Below are 15,850 nucleotides of genomic sequence, written 5' to 3'. Positions count from 1 at the left end.
CTCATGGGTATTTAACATGATCTGCTTATCACTGCCCTACCTCCTTTTACTCCTATGAGGACCTAGTAGAGAATCTGACACATAAGAAACATTTAATAATTGTTCATTGAAAAAATAGTCAATGAAAAGGCTAATAGGATGAAGTTGTTTCTGAAGTCATTCAATGCTACCAGTATTGTACTACCAGCAGCATGGGTTCAGCATTTGAATTGGAAATGGGGGTATAGATCTTTCAGTTAATGCCATTTCTCTATATATCTGTCATATTTAAGAATTTTATGGAAGATTCTTTCTTGAAACAATAAAACTCAAACATTTAATGAACACTATTTAATAACAACAATCGATCCAGTCAGATGGCTTTAAGAGCACATGATTATCTATGTACTGTTATCTTCTGTAAAGCCAACCATGGTAGCACACTCAAGGACTGCTGCTGTGAATGATTTAAGGGTCTGATCACATAGTATAATGAACTCTCTATTTATTCAGCAATAAACTAAACATTATTCAATAAAGTAAACCATGACACTCATAGCAACATCCTTAAGCAAAACATATCATCTAATACATATATGTATCTCAAACACTGAGTATGTCATATGGCACATAGTATATGTCATTGCATCCCCAAAGTTAGGGGGTCTCAGGCAAGAGTCTTCCCTATGATGATGCATACTTAATAAGGAGTAGCAGAAAATACCATACCATTCACTCCTAGGTCACTGTAAGAACAATCTTCTTAATGAATATGCAGTGTCCAAGTAAAGTCCTCTCTCATCTTCACTTGAGACTAACTTCCAAACCCCACAGCTCCTTCTTCATGGGCTGACTGCTCCCAGTTCTTGCCTAGGTTCACAAACAGGCAGCTCTCTGCTTCTGCTCCTTATCTCAGCTCATGGGGATTGTTCCACTCCAAACTTTTCCCTATTTCTTGGAAAACAAAGCTTAACAGAGCTATGAAAATATTTATACACATTACCAGTGCCATTATCTCAAGCTACTCATAAAGACCAACAGACAGGACTTCTGCCTGAGAAATAAACATATATCAACAAAGTGTCAGCATCACAACATTCTTTCTGTTAGGCCTCCCCACAAGCAAGTTCCCTTAGCCCACTCACAGTCATTTCTCTCTCAGCTCTACTTCTGACTACTCCCTCTACAATATATATACTGTTTCTAATCAAAGACACTTGGATGATTCAATCAAAGGCAAGAGCCAATCAAAGGCACTTGATTGGCTAAAACTCAAACAGCAAAAAGCCTAATACAAAGAATGTTTGTGCTGTTGGCACTCTTGTCTGTTGATCTGTGTTGATTTCTCAGACAGAATCCCTGTCTGTTGGTCTTTATGAATGAATTGAGATGATCACACTGGTAGTGTGTATAAATATTGTTATAGCCTTGCAAAGCTTTGTTTTCCTAGAAATAGAAGCTGTGGGCAGGCTCAGAGAGCCTGCTATCAGGCAGAAGCAGGAAGGGTTTGGAGTGGAACAGTCCTGGTGAGGTGAGCCAAGGAGCAAGAGCAGACAGCTGTCCGCATGCGAACCCAGGTAAGAACTAGGAGTAGCTGGCCCCCAGAGGAAGAGCAGTGAGGTTTGGAAGTCATCCTCAAGTCAAGGTGAGAGAGGACTTTACTTGGACACTGTATATTGATTAAGGAGATTGTTCTTTCAGTGGATGGTGTGGAATTTTCTTCTACCCCTTAAGGATGCATCATGCGAGGACTGGACTCTAGCCTGGCACTCCCTGACTTTGGGGATGAAACAATATATGCTATGTGCCATATGATATACTGAGTGTTATGAGACATATATATGTACTAGATGATATGTGCTTAAGGATGTTGTTATGAATGTTATGCTGTATTTTATTGAACAATATTTAGTTTATTGTTGAATGTAGAGTTCACTATACTATGCAATTAGACTCTTAAAACCATTCACAGCAGTAGTCCTCAAGTGTGCTGTGATGATTGGCCCTACATCTGTTAAGTTTCATTAGTTAAAATAAGTTATGGATTGGTAGCTAATTAAAAGTAGGATCCTGCAGAAACTTAGGAAATTAGGTAAGGAAGGTAAGGAGAAAGTCTACCTGCTCCACTGGTATCCATGCTACATAAAGTTGTCAAGCTGGAAGGTCTCCAGCACAATTGGTGGATATTGGGTGGCAAATTTGTGGGAGGATATCACTGAGAGTTACATAGGATAAGTAGGCATGAAAAGTCATCATCTGTATCATTGGTGGAAATACATGGATAAGATACAGATGTATAAGAGTTTTAGTATATAGGAGAGGGAACGACAAGGAAAGAGAAGGGAGGGCATCAAAGTCGAACCTCTAACAATCATTATTATTCGTTAAATCAACCTTACTTGTAATATTAATATATGATATCAAGGGCAACTTGACATATTGCATACATGGTCTAAGTGTGATGCAAAACTTAAAAAAGGGGCCATAATACTATACATAAAGACTCCTGTAGACCATATATTGACTTAGAAAACTAAACATTAACATTACATATGTTCTATTGCATTTTGATTTATGTTTGTAGATATTTCAAAATGGACCATGTGTTTGACACCTCCGATATGTGATAACCCTCTTGTCCCTGGGTATGTGGAAAAGAAATTCTTTAATACAATATAATGCAAGCAGATAGACACAAGTTGACTATCTTCCATCTTAATCAGGGATTCTTAACCTGGGACCCATCTTGATGCCTATTTTTCAATGTAAATGTTTTCCTTTGCAATCCTGTGTATTTCAATTTATGCATTTAAAAACATTATTCTGAAAAAGGGTTCATAAGTCTCATTAAACTATTAAAGGGGTCTGTGTCTTAAAAAGGTTAAGAACCCTTAATCTAAAAGGAGTATTTTTTTGGTGGATAAATTTGCTGAAACTTGACAAAATGAAACCCTATTAGAGTGTGAGAACATTTATTTTCCAAATAGCACTTCTAAGAAAATAATGAGCCAACATATAATGTCTTGCAAAAGAAATTGGTTTCAGCTTAAGCAAGAGCTCCTTGTAGCCTAAAATTATGATAAATAACTAGCAAAGCACTTTAGGATGCCATGTGATAAACTATAAGGCAGATAATGGAACAGCCATTAAGAGAATAAAATAAGTATACGTTATTTTCCATCATATTTATGTATGCTTTTATGAGCATAACTACCTTCTGGGCATGTGACTATGACTGGACAAATCAGAATTTTCAAATAATGTCGAACTGATTTCGAGTATCCTTTCCCTTTGTTTAGAAAATGAACAGATGTGCCCTGCTGGCACTGTAACTGTTTCTACCCCTGCCCTTTCAGTTTTGCCTTCAACACAATTGTTCAGGATGACCCACATCAATTCTGACATCTTATGCCACCATGATCTTATCTGCCGCTGGTTCCTGTCTAATGATGTCAATGAGACATTGCTTAGACTTGAACATATCTTTTAACATTTAGAAGACAAGGAGAACTATTGGTTTTGTTTCACAGCATGTCTAACACACCCTGCTGGTATTCAATAATGTTAAATATTAATAGTAACAAGTAAACAAAGATATTGATTTATTTAAGGGCATATTATCAGTACTACTATGAGCCATTAGGGGAGAAAATCCTGAGCCTGTAAGAATCAATAAGATCCAAAATGCAAAAGAAAGTATACTTTAAAAAAATATAATATGGAATGGTGGCTGAAAAAGGTAATTTCTTGTCAATAATATTTTAATGAACTGTTACTTCATAATTCATTAAGAGATGCCAGGCAGAGTAAATAGAGAGCTAACCTTGTAAACAGAAAAAAACAAACAAAAAAAAAAACGTTTCCGTTGTTTCACCTTTAACATATACTTTCTATGTTACACTGAACAAATCCCTTAACTTCTCAGTGTCCCCTAGGCAACTCAGAGTCTAAGTTTCAGAACTGTAGAATAATTGCTAAACTGTATTGGTGGAGGGAAATTACAAGCCTGTGCAAATGAAAAGAAAACAAAAAAAAATGAATGTCTCTGTACCACACAGTTTTACTAAACTAGTACAGGAAACCTACAGGAAGAATCCTTTCTCTGAACTCCTATAATATCTACTCTTCAGACTGCTGGATTGGCATACATACTACTCTATATAGTTACTTATCTTTTCACACATTAGCATGTTTTTATTTTCAATTCAATTCGTGAACATAAATCATGAACATAAATAAATGAGTGTTATACATATGTCAACTATTAGTGGTGGTGGTCACCTTGGTGGTGGTGGTGATGATGGTGGTAGTGGCAGTCATCATCATCATCATCATCGTTGTCATCATGGTAGTAGCAATTCAATTCAATTCAATTCAGCAATTCAATTCAGCAAACATTTATGAAGCTTTTACTACAGATCACTAATGACAGGTACAGGGAGTGGGAGGAATTAAAAATTTAATTAGACAATAAAGACTCTGTCCTCTTGGAGCTTATAGCCTAGTATCATGTGTGAAACACTCTGCTAGTTGGTTTGGGGAATACAAAAGAAATAAAAGACATATGTCGTAGATCATAGAAATTAGGCATCCTTCCAAACAACAACACAAGAAGCATTCCAAAGCCAGGGATCTGCAAGTTGGTATTTCACAAAATATACAAAGGATAGAGTGAGGTCCTGGGTGCTTATTGAACATGGAAAAATGGGTCATCAGGACTGTGTAAGATGAATAAAAAAAAAAAGAAAGACTTCATTGAAATGGTCATTCCAGCCCACTGGAACACAAAGGAGATGGTGGACAGAGATTACGCGAGAGGCAGACCTCCTAGGATGGGTAACACATGCCTGTTGATAGAATGAAATAAAATGCCAAGAAGGCAATGTATTCCTGTGGGTAGCCTCTTACTGCTGGGGATACTGTCAAAGCTATGGATACCCCTTTTCCTCATGAGTTTCATCTCCTCCACAGTGGAGATGCAAACAATGGTACACATAAAAAAGAAGCAGAGTCATCAGTTTCTAAGTCTAAGCCCTACATAGCAAGCTCTCTCCCTATGCTATAGTGGATATGGTTTCATTTTTGAATTTAGAAATGCCTGTATTTAAATCCCACATCTGACACTAATTAGTTGTACAATCATGAGCAAGTCAATAAATTTCTTTAAGCTTTGGTTTCCTCATCTGTAAAATGGAATTAAATATAATGACCTTCAGGATCTCTCCCACCTTTAAATTTATGATACTGTGGTTCTCTCTCCTCTTAGTCAATGTAAACTGAAATTGTACCCAAATTGGCATAGCATATGCCCAGCCTTTTAAAAAGTGAATAAAACCATAGCCTAAATCCCAGTGACTTCCACAAGTAACAGTTTCTCTTCCAAACAACAACTGCCCCTCCCAGCATGATTTATCTATTTATTTGTTTCTTTTCTATTAAAGCAGCCATCCTCCTGACTACTTTTTAAAGAGACATATTCACTGAATAGATATTACCTCACTTTAAGTGAGTACCTGAAAAGGCCTTAGCCTAAAAGGCCAAGGTCTCCCAGGGCATCCTGGGTCATCTCCAGTCATCCTGATGTATATCAGGTCACTGGACTCAGATGGCTCTGGAGGAGAAGTGAGGCTGGTGACTTGCATAGCTCTCCCTCACTCAAAACAAAGTCAAGTGCAAGTCACGTCATCATTTCTCTGATAGCATGGTCCTCTTTGAAAACAAAGGACGAACACAACAACAACAACCTCTTATTATATTAATTATTGTATCTATTTATGTATTATAGTATTTTACATTTATCTGTGTATGAGTGCTTAGAAGCAGTGTGATGTAATGAATAGAGAGCCAGACTCACCATTAAGAAAACATGGGTTCAAGCACTATCTGTGATGCATACTGGCTGTGTGACTCTAGACAAGTCACTTAACCTTTCATCCTAAATCAAGGCAATTCTCTAAGCATTCATCATTTGCAAAGAAGGAGCTGACCTGCATTTGTACAGGGAGTTTCCTCATTCCCTCTTAAAAATAGAATCATAAATCCAATTCAAAAGCGAATTTAAAAGGTCAGGTCCCTACTGGACCATGAGGTCCATTAAGATCATATTATAGCTAAATATCATAATTCCCTCAGTACTCTACCCTGCACACATACTATGTTTTTAATGAATTAAATGATTTATTGAATTTCACTTGTCCTCTCATTTTGAACAGATGCCTCCACCAAGGACTGGTTCAGCATGAAGGAAAAACCAGAGCAGCAAAAGCATCGGGCTCTGAATAACATCAAGCCAGCTGTGCACATGTGTATCTCTCTGAGTGCAGGGACCAGCACGATCTTAATGAGCTATTAGAATGCTAGCAAGGGCAATCCAGGTGGACCTCATGGGCAGCTTCACTCAACAAGCCATCTGACCCTGGAGTCAAAAAGCATTCCTAGTTGTTGAGTACTGAGAGACAGACGAGTAAAATCAGTATCACCATTCTGGTATAATAGTGTATCTGTTCTAATGAGTTTTGGCAGATGATGTTTTTGCAGAAACCTCAACAGCATGGGAAAAAAGGAGGAAGCAGCCTCATGTTAGCTTGTGCTCTGAAACTATGAAAGCTAACTCTGTAAATATCTTGGGATTTTAAGTTCATTTCCAGTCAGCACAGAAACATGAGAAATCAGGTCTTTAAGGGAAAATGTCATATCTGGTTTTGAAAAGCTAAGGAGATAAGGAGTCAGAAGTTCCCAGGATTCATCCCAGAGGGATGTTACACAGATTGGCACATTATTGATGCCACTATGACTAGTCTCAGGTCACAAGAGCCCCAGTCATCCTTGCAGCCCTTGTTTCACAAGCCAGAATAACTATCTGAGACTAGGGTCAATTTATTTGGAGCAGGAAGTAAAAAATATAGTACAGAACATAGTTCCACTATAGATCCAAGTTACATCCTGTGCCTCTGGAGAATTGTAAAGTGAGGTGAATGGATTCAGAGGCAACAGCTATGGACATAAAGAGCAGAGAAGTTCTCCCTTCTAAGGAGACTGGCTGCCGCCACCAATCTTGGTGCCTCGAAGTAAGCCCTCTTTCTCTCATACTAGCTGCAGCTCTGCCCTAAACTCCTGATATTTAAATACTATTAATTTAATACTATTAATTAATATTATTAATTTAATACTATTTAAATTCATTATATTCCATTTAGAGTCCCAGAGCTGGTGCGGAAGAAAGAGAAGGGCACTCAAAACATACATTTTTGCCAAGAAATTAATTCTGCACATTTAAGCCATAACTACTCATAAAAAAACAAGGGGGAAAAGGCAACCCATCATGATCACACCTTTGTCAAACAATGGAATTTGTACCTACAATAAATTTAAGACTTAAGAAAGCCCTCTATGGATTTTAGTATTTTCAGTGCCTCCCACCCTACACATACACACAGACTTTTCTGAACAGTATGGTTTCCTGTGACTTACATTTAAAAGACTAGAACCATAAGAAGTGACTTGTCTGTGTGTAAGATAGGGAAAGTGGACATCCCACTAATGTTTTCTGTCTACGAGGACTTCTCTTTCTTCCGAACTCAGCCTTGTATGAGTTGCAGAGTAAGACTGGACAAGAGACTCGCATTGATTACAATCTCCCTAGGAACTGTCCATGCCAAAAGACTGACCACAGACTAGAGTTCATAGGACATATCAGAATAGTTATTCTCCTCCATAGTTAGGGTATGCTAATGGTAAAGCAGAGGAGCTTAATAGAAATAAAGGGGGAAAGTCATTAATTCTCAGAGAAATAGAGTACAAGATAGCTCAGTTTTACTCAGTCCCTAGCAGCGGATATCTAGGACAAAGAATGATTAAAACAAACTTAATGTTGGTAGGAGTCCCTTCATTTTTCACTTTTGAATTCACTTATTTTAAAACACAGATCAATTTTTTAAAAATACATTTATTTAGTTGAATCCAATCAGAACATTTTGAGAAGCATCAGAGACCAAGATGTTTCCCTCAATTTATCAACTCCCCTGCTGAGAAAGCTCCTGGTCTGTGACCTCTTCCTCCCTTTCCTCCTCACATTCATTTTCACCAAACCTTCCAGTCGGTATCCCACAGAGTTGACTGCTTTAATGATTTCCTCCTGCCTTCTTTCTCCTTTGGTGTTCCTGTCCCTTCTTCCAAGCTGAACTCTGATGCTGTATGTTTCTGATTTAAGAGCTGTGCGTGATTTATTTGTAAGTTTTCCCTTATTACATCCCCCCTTGCCTTTTTAAAATGTAAGCTATAAAAATGTGGCTTAACTCTCCTACTTCCCTCTGGATTCCATTCACAAGGAAGCCCATCTATGTCTCTGTTTCCTCTTAGATCACATAGGAACAGTGACTCCATTTCAGTGGCCACATTTGAATTAAGATAATACCAGTAGCAGGTCTGAGATTACTCATACATGGTTTTTGAAATATAAAACACTAAAAACAAGTTCACTTTGACCTATTATTACTATCAAAAAAGCTAATATTTACTAAGTGCCTATTCTAATTCAACATTCATTCAATGAGAATTTATTAAGCATTTATCATATATGAGGCACTGTGCTAAGAACCCTGGTTATAAAGATAAAGAATCTATCCACCACTAACTCTTAATTGCTAACTATCCCATTGCAGTCAATGGAAACCAATCAAAGGAGTTCTTTGGGTCCTTTCAATAAGGTACTCTATGGGTCAGCACCTGCTCAAAATTATAGCTTATGAGGCTCCCTCTTGTGTTCACTTCTACTAACTAGCCAGAACACATGTTAAATAGAAGATATTCAATCTAATAGAAAAGAAATAAAAGTGTTATTTTTAATTGTCCCATAGTGCACATGATGATATTGCTGGGTCAAAGGGTATAGGCTATTTCATAACACGTTGGACATAATTCCAGATCGCTCTCCAAAAATAATTGGATCATTTCACAGTTCTACCAACAATGAATTTGTGTCTCAATTTTTCCACATCCTATCTAACATTTGTCACTTTCCCCTTTTATCATTTTAGCCAATCTTATAGGTATAAAATGATATCTCAAGGTTGTTTAATCTGCATTTCTCTAATCAATAATGATTTAAAGCATTTTTATATAACCATATTGTTTTGACTTCTTTATTGTAAAACTACTTGTTTCTTGGCTTTTAACTATGCTAAAGTGGGGCTCTGCTTCTACAGTGGAAAGTACACTTTCCCAAGCTCCAAGGTTTTGGGGAACCTAGTTTTAGAGCTAGTTGTGAGGGTCTGTAAGCTTTCCATTCTTCCAAGGCGGTATGATGTAGGGACAAGTATGTTTTCTACTCTCTTGGCCTGTGATTTGGTCTATGAATTTCCATAAGCACTCTTTTCTGCTCTGGAAATGGGACCAAGGTTCCTGCTCTTCTGTGACCACAAGCTCTGGTGTGCTAGCGTTCCTCCTTACCCCAAGACTGCCACCCAGGATTGTGACCTGGATCTGAACACAGGCAATGTAACAGAGTCCTGCCCACAGTGCCAACAAAGGGACACTCTGTAATCTATTTCTCATCAAGTGTCCAATTGTATTACCATCTGTAGATTAATAGTTCCAGAAGCAGTCACTGTCACTGCTGATTCAATCCCTCCCAAGGCCTGTTCTTGGTTTGCTGGGGGCTGATTTGTGTTGGCATGGCCTACAATTGACTGTAGTCCACTCTTACCCTGGTGCAACAGACATTTCCTATCAACCTTCTAAGTTGTCTTGGCTGGAAAATTGTTTCACCCTGTCTTTTTGTAGGTTCTACTACTCCAGAGTTTGTTTTGAGGCATAGCAGTGAAGGTTTTCAGGCAAGAGAATAATTTGGAAGAGCTCAGCAGACTCCCTGCCTTTTCTCCTTCATCTTGGCTCCAATACCACCATCACCTCCAAAGAGAAAATTTCTCAGGAAGAGCTACTGCTACTAGAAACCAAAATACAGAATTCATCCAGAGAAAATGTTTTGACAATAAGAACAAGCCAATGGCAACTCTTGTGTTTAAAGAATTACTATGCTAGAGGTGGAGTCAAGATGGTGGAGTAGAAGCAGGGACCTGCCTGAGCTCTCTCCTCAAAATAGCTGTGAAAAAGGACTCTAAACAAATTCTAGAGCAGCAGAAGCCACAATGACAGAGTGAGACAGATTTCCAGCTCAAGACAATCTGAAAGGCTGACAGGAAGGGTCCATTTCACCAGACTGAGAGTGGAGCACAACCCAGTGTGGGCCACACAGGCACAGATGGGACTGGATCAGGCCCCAGGGCACTGAATCACTGGCAACTGTAGCAGTTTCCATACTTCTCCACCTACAAATGCCAAAAATAGCCTCAAAGATCAATTGGAAAGCTCTCTCACCTGGGTGAGAGAGGAATGTGATCTGGTCCCAGCCCCAGGCCCAAGGGGGCAGCAGCCACTATCACAGTATGGGCTGCTTCTAGAGCCCTCAGCCTACAGATGGTGGAGGAATCAAGCAGCTGATATGGGTCACAGTCCTGGATAGCAGTCTTGGGTTGAAGAGGAGCTCTGGTGTGGTGGAACTGGTGGAGGTTGTAGTTCCAGGGCAGAAAAAGAATGTTTGCTGTTGCTCACAGACCAGAGGTTAGGCCAGGAGAGGAGTAAGCACCTCTCCTTTGATCATGCCACTTTAGAGGAACTGAGAATTTATCAGTCCCTAAAAATAACTCTGAAAACAGCTGCACAAAATCCCTGAAACTTATGGCAGTGTACCCTCCACTTAACAAGGAACTCAAAAGTCAATTAATTGGCTGGGAAATGACAAAAAGGGAGAAAAATAAGACTATAGAAGGCTACTGTCTTGGTAAAAAGGTATTTTCTTATGACAAGGAAGATCAAAGCATACAACTGGAGGAAGATCAAAGCATATAATCAGAAGAAGACAGTAAGGTCAAGGCTCCCAAATCCAAAGCCTCCAAGAAAAATATGAAATGGTCTCAGGTCATGAAAGAGCTCACAAAGGATTTTAAAATCAAGTAAGAGAAGTAGAAGAAAAGTTGGGAACAGAAATGAAAGCAATGAAAGAAAAACATGAAAAATGAGTCAGCAACTTGCTAAAAGAGAGTCAAAAATGCTAATAAAATAACACCTTTAAAAATAGACTGACCCAAATGGCAAGAGAGGTCCAAAAGGCCAATGAAGAGAATGCCTTAAAAAGCAGAACTGGCCAAGAAAAGGTGGTCCAAAAGCTCATTAAGGAAAATAATTTCTTTAAATTTGGATTGAAGCAAATGGAAGCTAATGACTTTATGAGAAATCAGGAAATTATAAAACAAAGCCAAAAGAATGAAAAAAAAATAGAAGACAATGTGAAATGTCACACTGGAAAAAGCACTGACCTGGAAAATAGATTCAGGAGAGATAATTAAAAATTGTTGGTCTACCAGAAACCTATGATAAAAAAAAAAAGAGCCTAGACTTCACTTTCAAGAAATTATCAAGGAAAATTGCCCTAATATTCTGGAAACAAACAGTAAAATAGAAATGGAAAGAATCTATTGATCACCTTCTGAAAGAAATCACAAAAAGAAAACTCCAAGAATATTGTAGCCAAATTACAGAGTTCTCAGATCAAGTAGAAAATATTACAAGCAACCAGAAAGAAACAATTCAAGTATTGTAGAAATACACTGAGAATAGCACAAGATTTAGTTGCTTCCACGTTAAAGGATAGGAAGGATTGGAATATGATATTCATAGGTCAAAGGAGCTAGGATTAAAACCAAGAATCACCTACCTAACAAAACTGAGTATAATACTTCTGGGGGAAAAAATGGAATTTCAATGAAATAGAGGACTTCCAAGCATTCTTGTTGAAAAGACCAGCACAGAATAAAAAAAAAACTGACTTTCAAACACAAGAATCAAGAGAAATATTCAAAGGTGAACAGGAAAGAGAAGGCATAAGGAGCTCATTAAAGTTCAACTGTTTACATTCCTACATAGACAAATGATATTCGTGACTCATGAGACTTTTCTCAGTATTAGCATAGTTAATATGTATGTAATGTATGTAGTAAAGCATCTCACATAAAAGAGGCAAGAAAGAGAAGGGGAAGAGGGGAGAAAGTGAGAAGGAATACATGAGCCTTTCTCTCATCAGATTTGGCTTAAGGAGGGAATAAGGCACATTCAATTGGGTGTTGAAATCTATCTTACCCTACAGGAAGGCAAAGGGGAAGAAGATAGGAGAGAAAAGACAACAGAAGGAGTGGCAGACTGGGGGAAGGGATAGTCAGAAAGAAACACTATCGTGGGGAGAGAGGTCAAGGGAGAGAATGGAATAAATGGAGGGCAAGACAGGATAGAGGGAAATGTGGTTAGTTTCCCACAACACAGCTATTATGGAAGTGTTTTGCGTGGCTACACATGCATGATCTATACAAATCATTTGTTTGCTCAAAGAGGGGAGGTGGGGAGGGAGGGAAGGAGAGAATGTGGAACTCAAAGCTTTAAAATGAAAAAAATTGTTTTTGCATGCAGTTAAAAAATAAGTTGTACTGATAATGGGGTATGGAATCTATCTTGCCCTATAGGGAAACAGAGGAAAGGGGGAATAGGAGAATGGGGTGATAGAAGGGAGGCAAATTGGGGAAAGGGGTGATTGGGGTTCATGCTGTCCTGGGATGGGAGAGGGGAGAGATGGAGAGAAAATCTGGAATTCAAAATCTTGTGGAAGTGAATATTGAAAACTGAAAATAAATTATGTTTAATAAAAAAGAATAGCTATGCTATTATCTAAGCCAAAAGTGACTTTGCCTTCTTAGATAATGATTGGAGGATTTTTTGTCATTCTTAAAATGAAATGGCAAGGCACTGAACTTTGAAACTGGGGAAGAAAAGAGGGTAACAGGAAATTCAGGCATGTCACTGCGTTCATAACACTAAGCACAGAACAAGGATAAAACCAACACGGCTATCACTTTCTTTTGAAACAATCAACCATGGACTATCAATGAGCAAGATAAGGGACACAGTGTTAGACTAGCAGTGAAGATCTGAGTTCTAATCCTGTCTCAGTCACTTATTAGTGACTTATTATGTGATGCTAAGCAAGTTATTTAATTTGTGTCAGTTTCAGTTTCCTCCTTTATTAAAAGGGGGTAATAATAGTGCCAACTGACTTCTGGGAGTGAGTTAATATGACAGAATAGAGAACACACTCAGCTGAGCACTCCCAATATTCCCCTCCAAACAGCTTTAAAATAATATCTCAGATTGATTTCTGGAGTATCAGAGACAACAAGTCACAGTGAAACATTCTTCCAGTCCAAGACAATTTAGGAAGTTTGAAAAAGACATCTGTGACATTGGAGAAGAAGCTGATCCAAAGCCCACATGGATGAAATACCAGTGGTAGGAACAGGTGATGATAGTTACAGAAGCATCAACATCTTCAGGAGATCTTGTTGAGGTTTTAACTTTACCCACCCACAGCCAAATACTGTTAAGGTTATTTGTTGTGTTATGGTGGAACTATCTCAAAGAACCACCTCTAATACAAGTATAGGTGTTTATTGAGATTGACACCTCTCATGAAACAGGCTAAGTTCCAAGAGGAACCACCGACTTTAGAGAAAGCAAGATGAATTTTTATAGGGTAAAGATGCAATTACATAACAAAAATTGTGAATACTAAAAAGGTATGAGGGGTTTTTCAAGGGATTAGGTAATAGGGGAGAAGTACCTTCTATGGTTCAGTGGTTAAACATTTTGGTCATGCTGCCCTCCAACTAGCTAGCTATTGTGGTCTTGTCTGGTCAAGATGGATAGTTAGGCATTGTGGTCCTGTCTTGGGTTAAATGGATAATGTGATTGTGGTTGAGTACAAGAACATAACTGTTCAAATTTGTGAATTGGATCTAAGGAAAGTGATTACCTACGGGAAGTGGCTATATTAAGTCTGGGGTCTGAGGTGTGGTTAAAACCAGATTGTGTGGATAAATCAGGATATAGTTGTTGTTCAGTGGGGTCCATAAGGAAGTTAGAAGCTTCCATAAGGAAGTTGGGGCTGGGGGCAGTTTTATTAGGATTCCATCAATCTCAAGCCAGAGATTGTAAGAGAACCTGGCAATTGGTCACAAAGAGGTGATGGGATCCATCACTGGATGCTAGCACTGGACACAGGACCAGGTACTGTTTGGCCTATACCCACTTCTGGGTTATAACTAAAGTTGAGAAAAGCACTTTCAGTCAAAAAGAAACAGAAGTCCTGGGATTGGGGGGTAGGAAATGGCAACTGTTTGACAATTCCATTTCCCTATACCCACTTCTAGGTCATAGTTCAATATAGAAGAGGAAACTTTTACTTTCAAATATAAGATAAGGGAAACACAAAAAGGTAAACAAGAAAGAGAAATAATAAGGTATCAAATAAGGTTAAATTGACTACTTTTCTATGTGGGAAGATGATACATGTAACTTCTAAGACCTTTATCATTATGAGGGAAATTAGAAGGATTTCATAGAGAAAGAAGATACAGAAGTGAGCTGATTATTTTGGGAGGATATAAAATAGATAGGTAGGAAAGAAGGATGCCCTGAAAGAAGGGGGAGGAAAAATAAGGATAGGAAAATTATGTCACATAAAAGAGGTATACAAGGAAGGACTTTTACAGTGGAGGAGGAAGTGGTGGTAGGAGGGGAATTCTTGAACCTCACTAATATCTAAATTGGTTCAAAAAAGGGAAAATACACATACACACTCAACTATCAATAGAAATTCTTCTTACCCAATAAGGAAGAGTGGTAGGGGGAAAGTACATGATGGAAAGAAGGGGTAGTAAAAAGGAGGCAAAATAAAAGAAGGCAGTGCTCACTAAAAAAAACAGACCAGAGAAAGGTAAGGATAAAAACAGAGTGAGAAGAAAAAACAGAAGAAATTAGGATGGAGAGAAATATATAATGAAGATGATATTGAAGCAATTATTGGAAGTTATTTTCCCAATTACTTTCTAGTAAAACTGATAATCTAAGTGAAATGGATGCATATTTGCAAAAATATAAACTATTCATATCAACAGAAGACAAAATAGAATATTTAAATAACTCTATCTTTAAAAAAAGGAAAGTCAACAAATCATCAAAACCCAGGACCAGATAGAAATGCAAATGAATTATGCCAAACATCAAGGAACTATTAATCCCAATACTGTATAAACTATTTGAATACTATATAATTTATTTGAAAAAATAGATGAAGTCCTACCAAATTTCCCTTATGAAACAAATATGGTTTTGTTACTTTAATGAAGGAGAGTGAAAACAGAGAAAGAAAAATCATAGACCAATTTCCTTAATTAAGATCAATGCAAAATTTTAAATAAAACACTAGCAGGGAAATTACAGCAATACATCACTAACTTCATCCACTATGACCAGGCAGTTATTATACCAAGAATACAGGACTGGTTAAACATTAGGAAAACTATCAGCATAGTTGAATCTATCAATAAGAAAAACAATAGAAATCATAAGATTATATCAATAGATGCAAAAAAGGACTTTGACAAAATACAACATCGAGATTTTAGCATTGGGAGTGTTCTCTCTTATACTACTTTCACTAAAAGTAAGACTAACAACACTGCCTTCACTTATTTTTCATTTTTTAGAATCATTTTCATGTTGACTCACTGATTTTTTTCTTTATGTTCACTTCTGACTAGAAATCTATCTAACAACATTTGTTTTTGACATTTTTTCACCATGTCATGAAAATGTGACATTGCATTATTGTTCAGAATCATCCCTTCATGAGCCATTCAAGTCCAAACATGATGTTTGTACTGCAAATTTTTGTTCATCCTGCAAGACAAGGTTTGCAAAAAATTTTTCC

The sequence above is a fragment of the Notamacropus eugenii genome, chromosome 6 (genome assembly GCF_028372415.1).
Source record: "Notamacropus eugenii isolate mMacEug1 chromosome 6, mMacEug1.pri_v2, whole genome shotgun sequence".
NCBI lineage: Eukaryota > Metazoa > Chordata > Mammalia > Diprotodontia > Macropodidae > Notamacropus > Notamacropus eugenii.
This window is presented reverse-complemented; position numbering follows the sequence as displayed.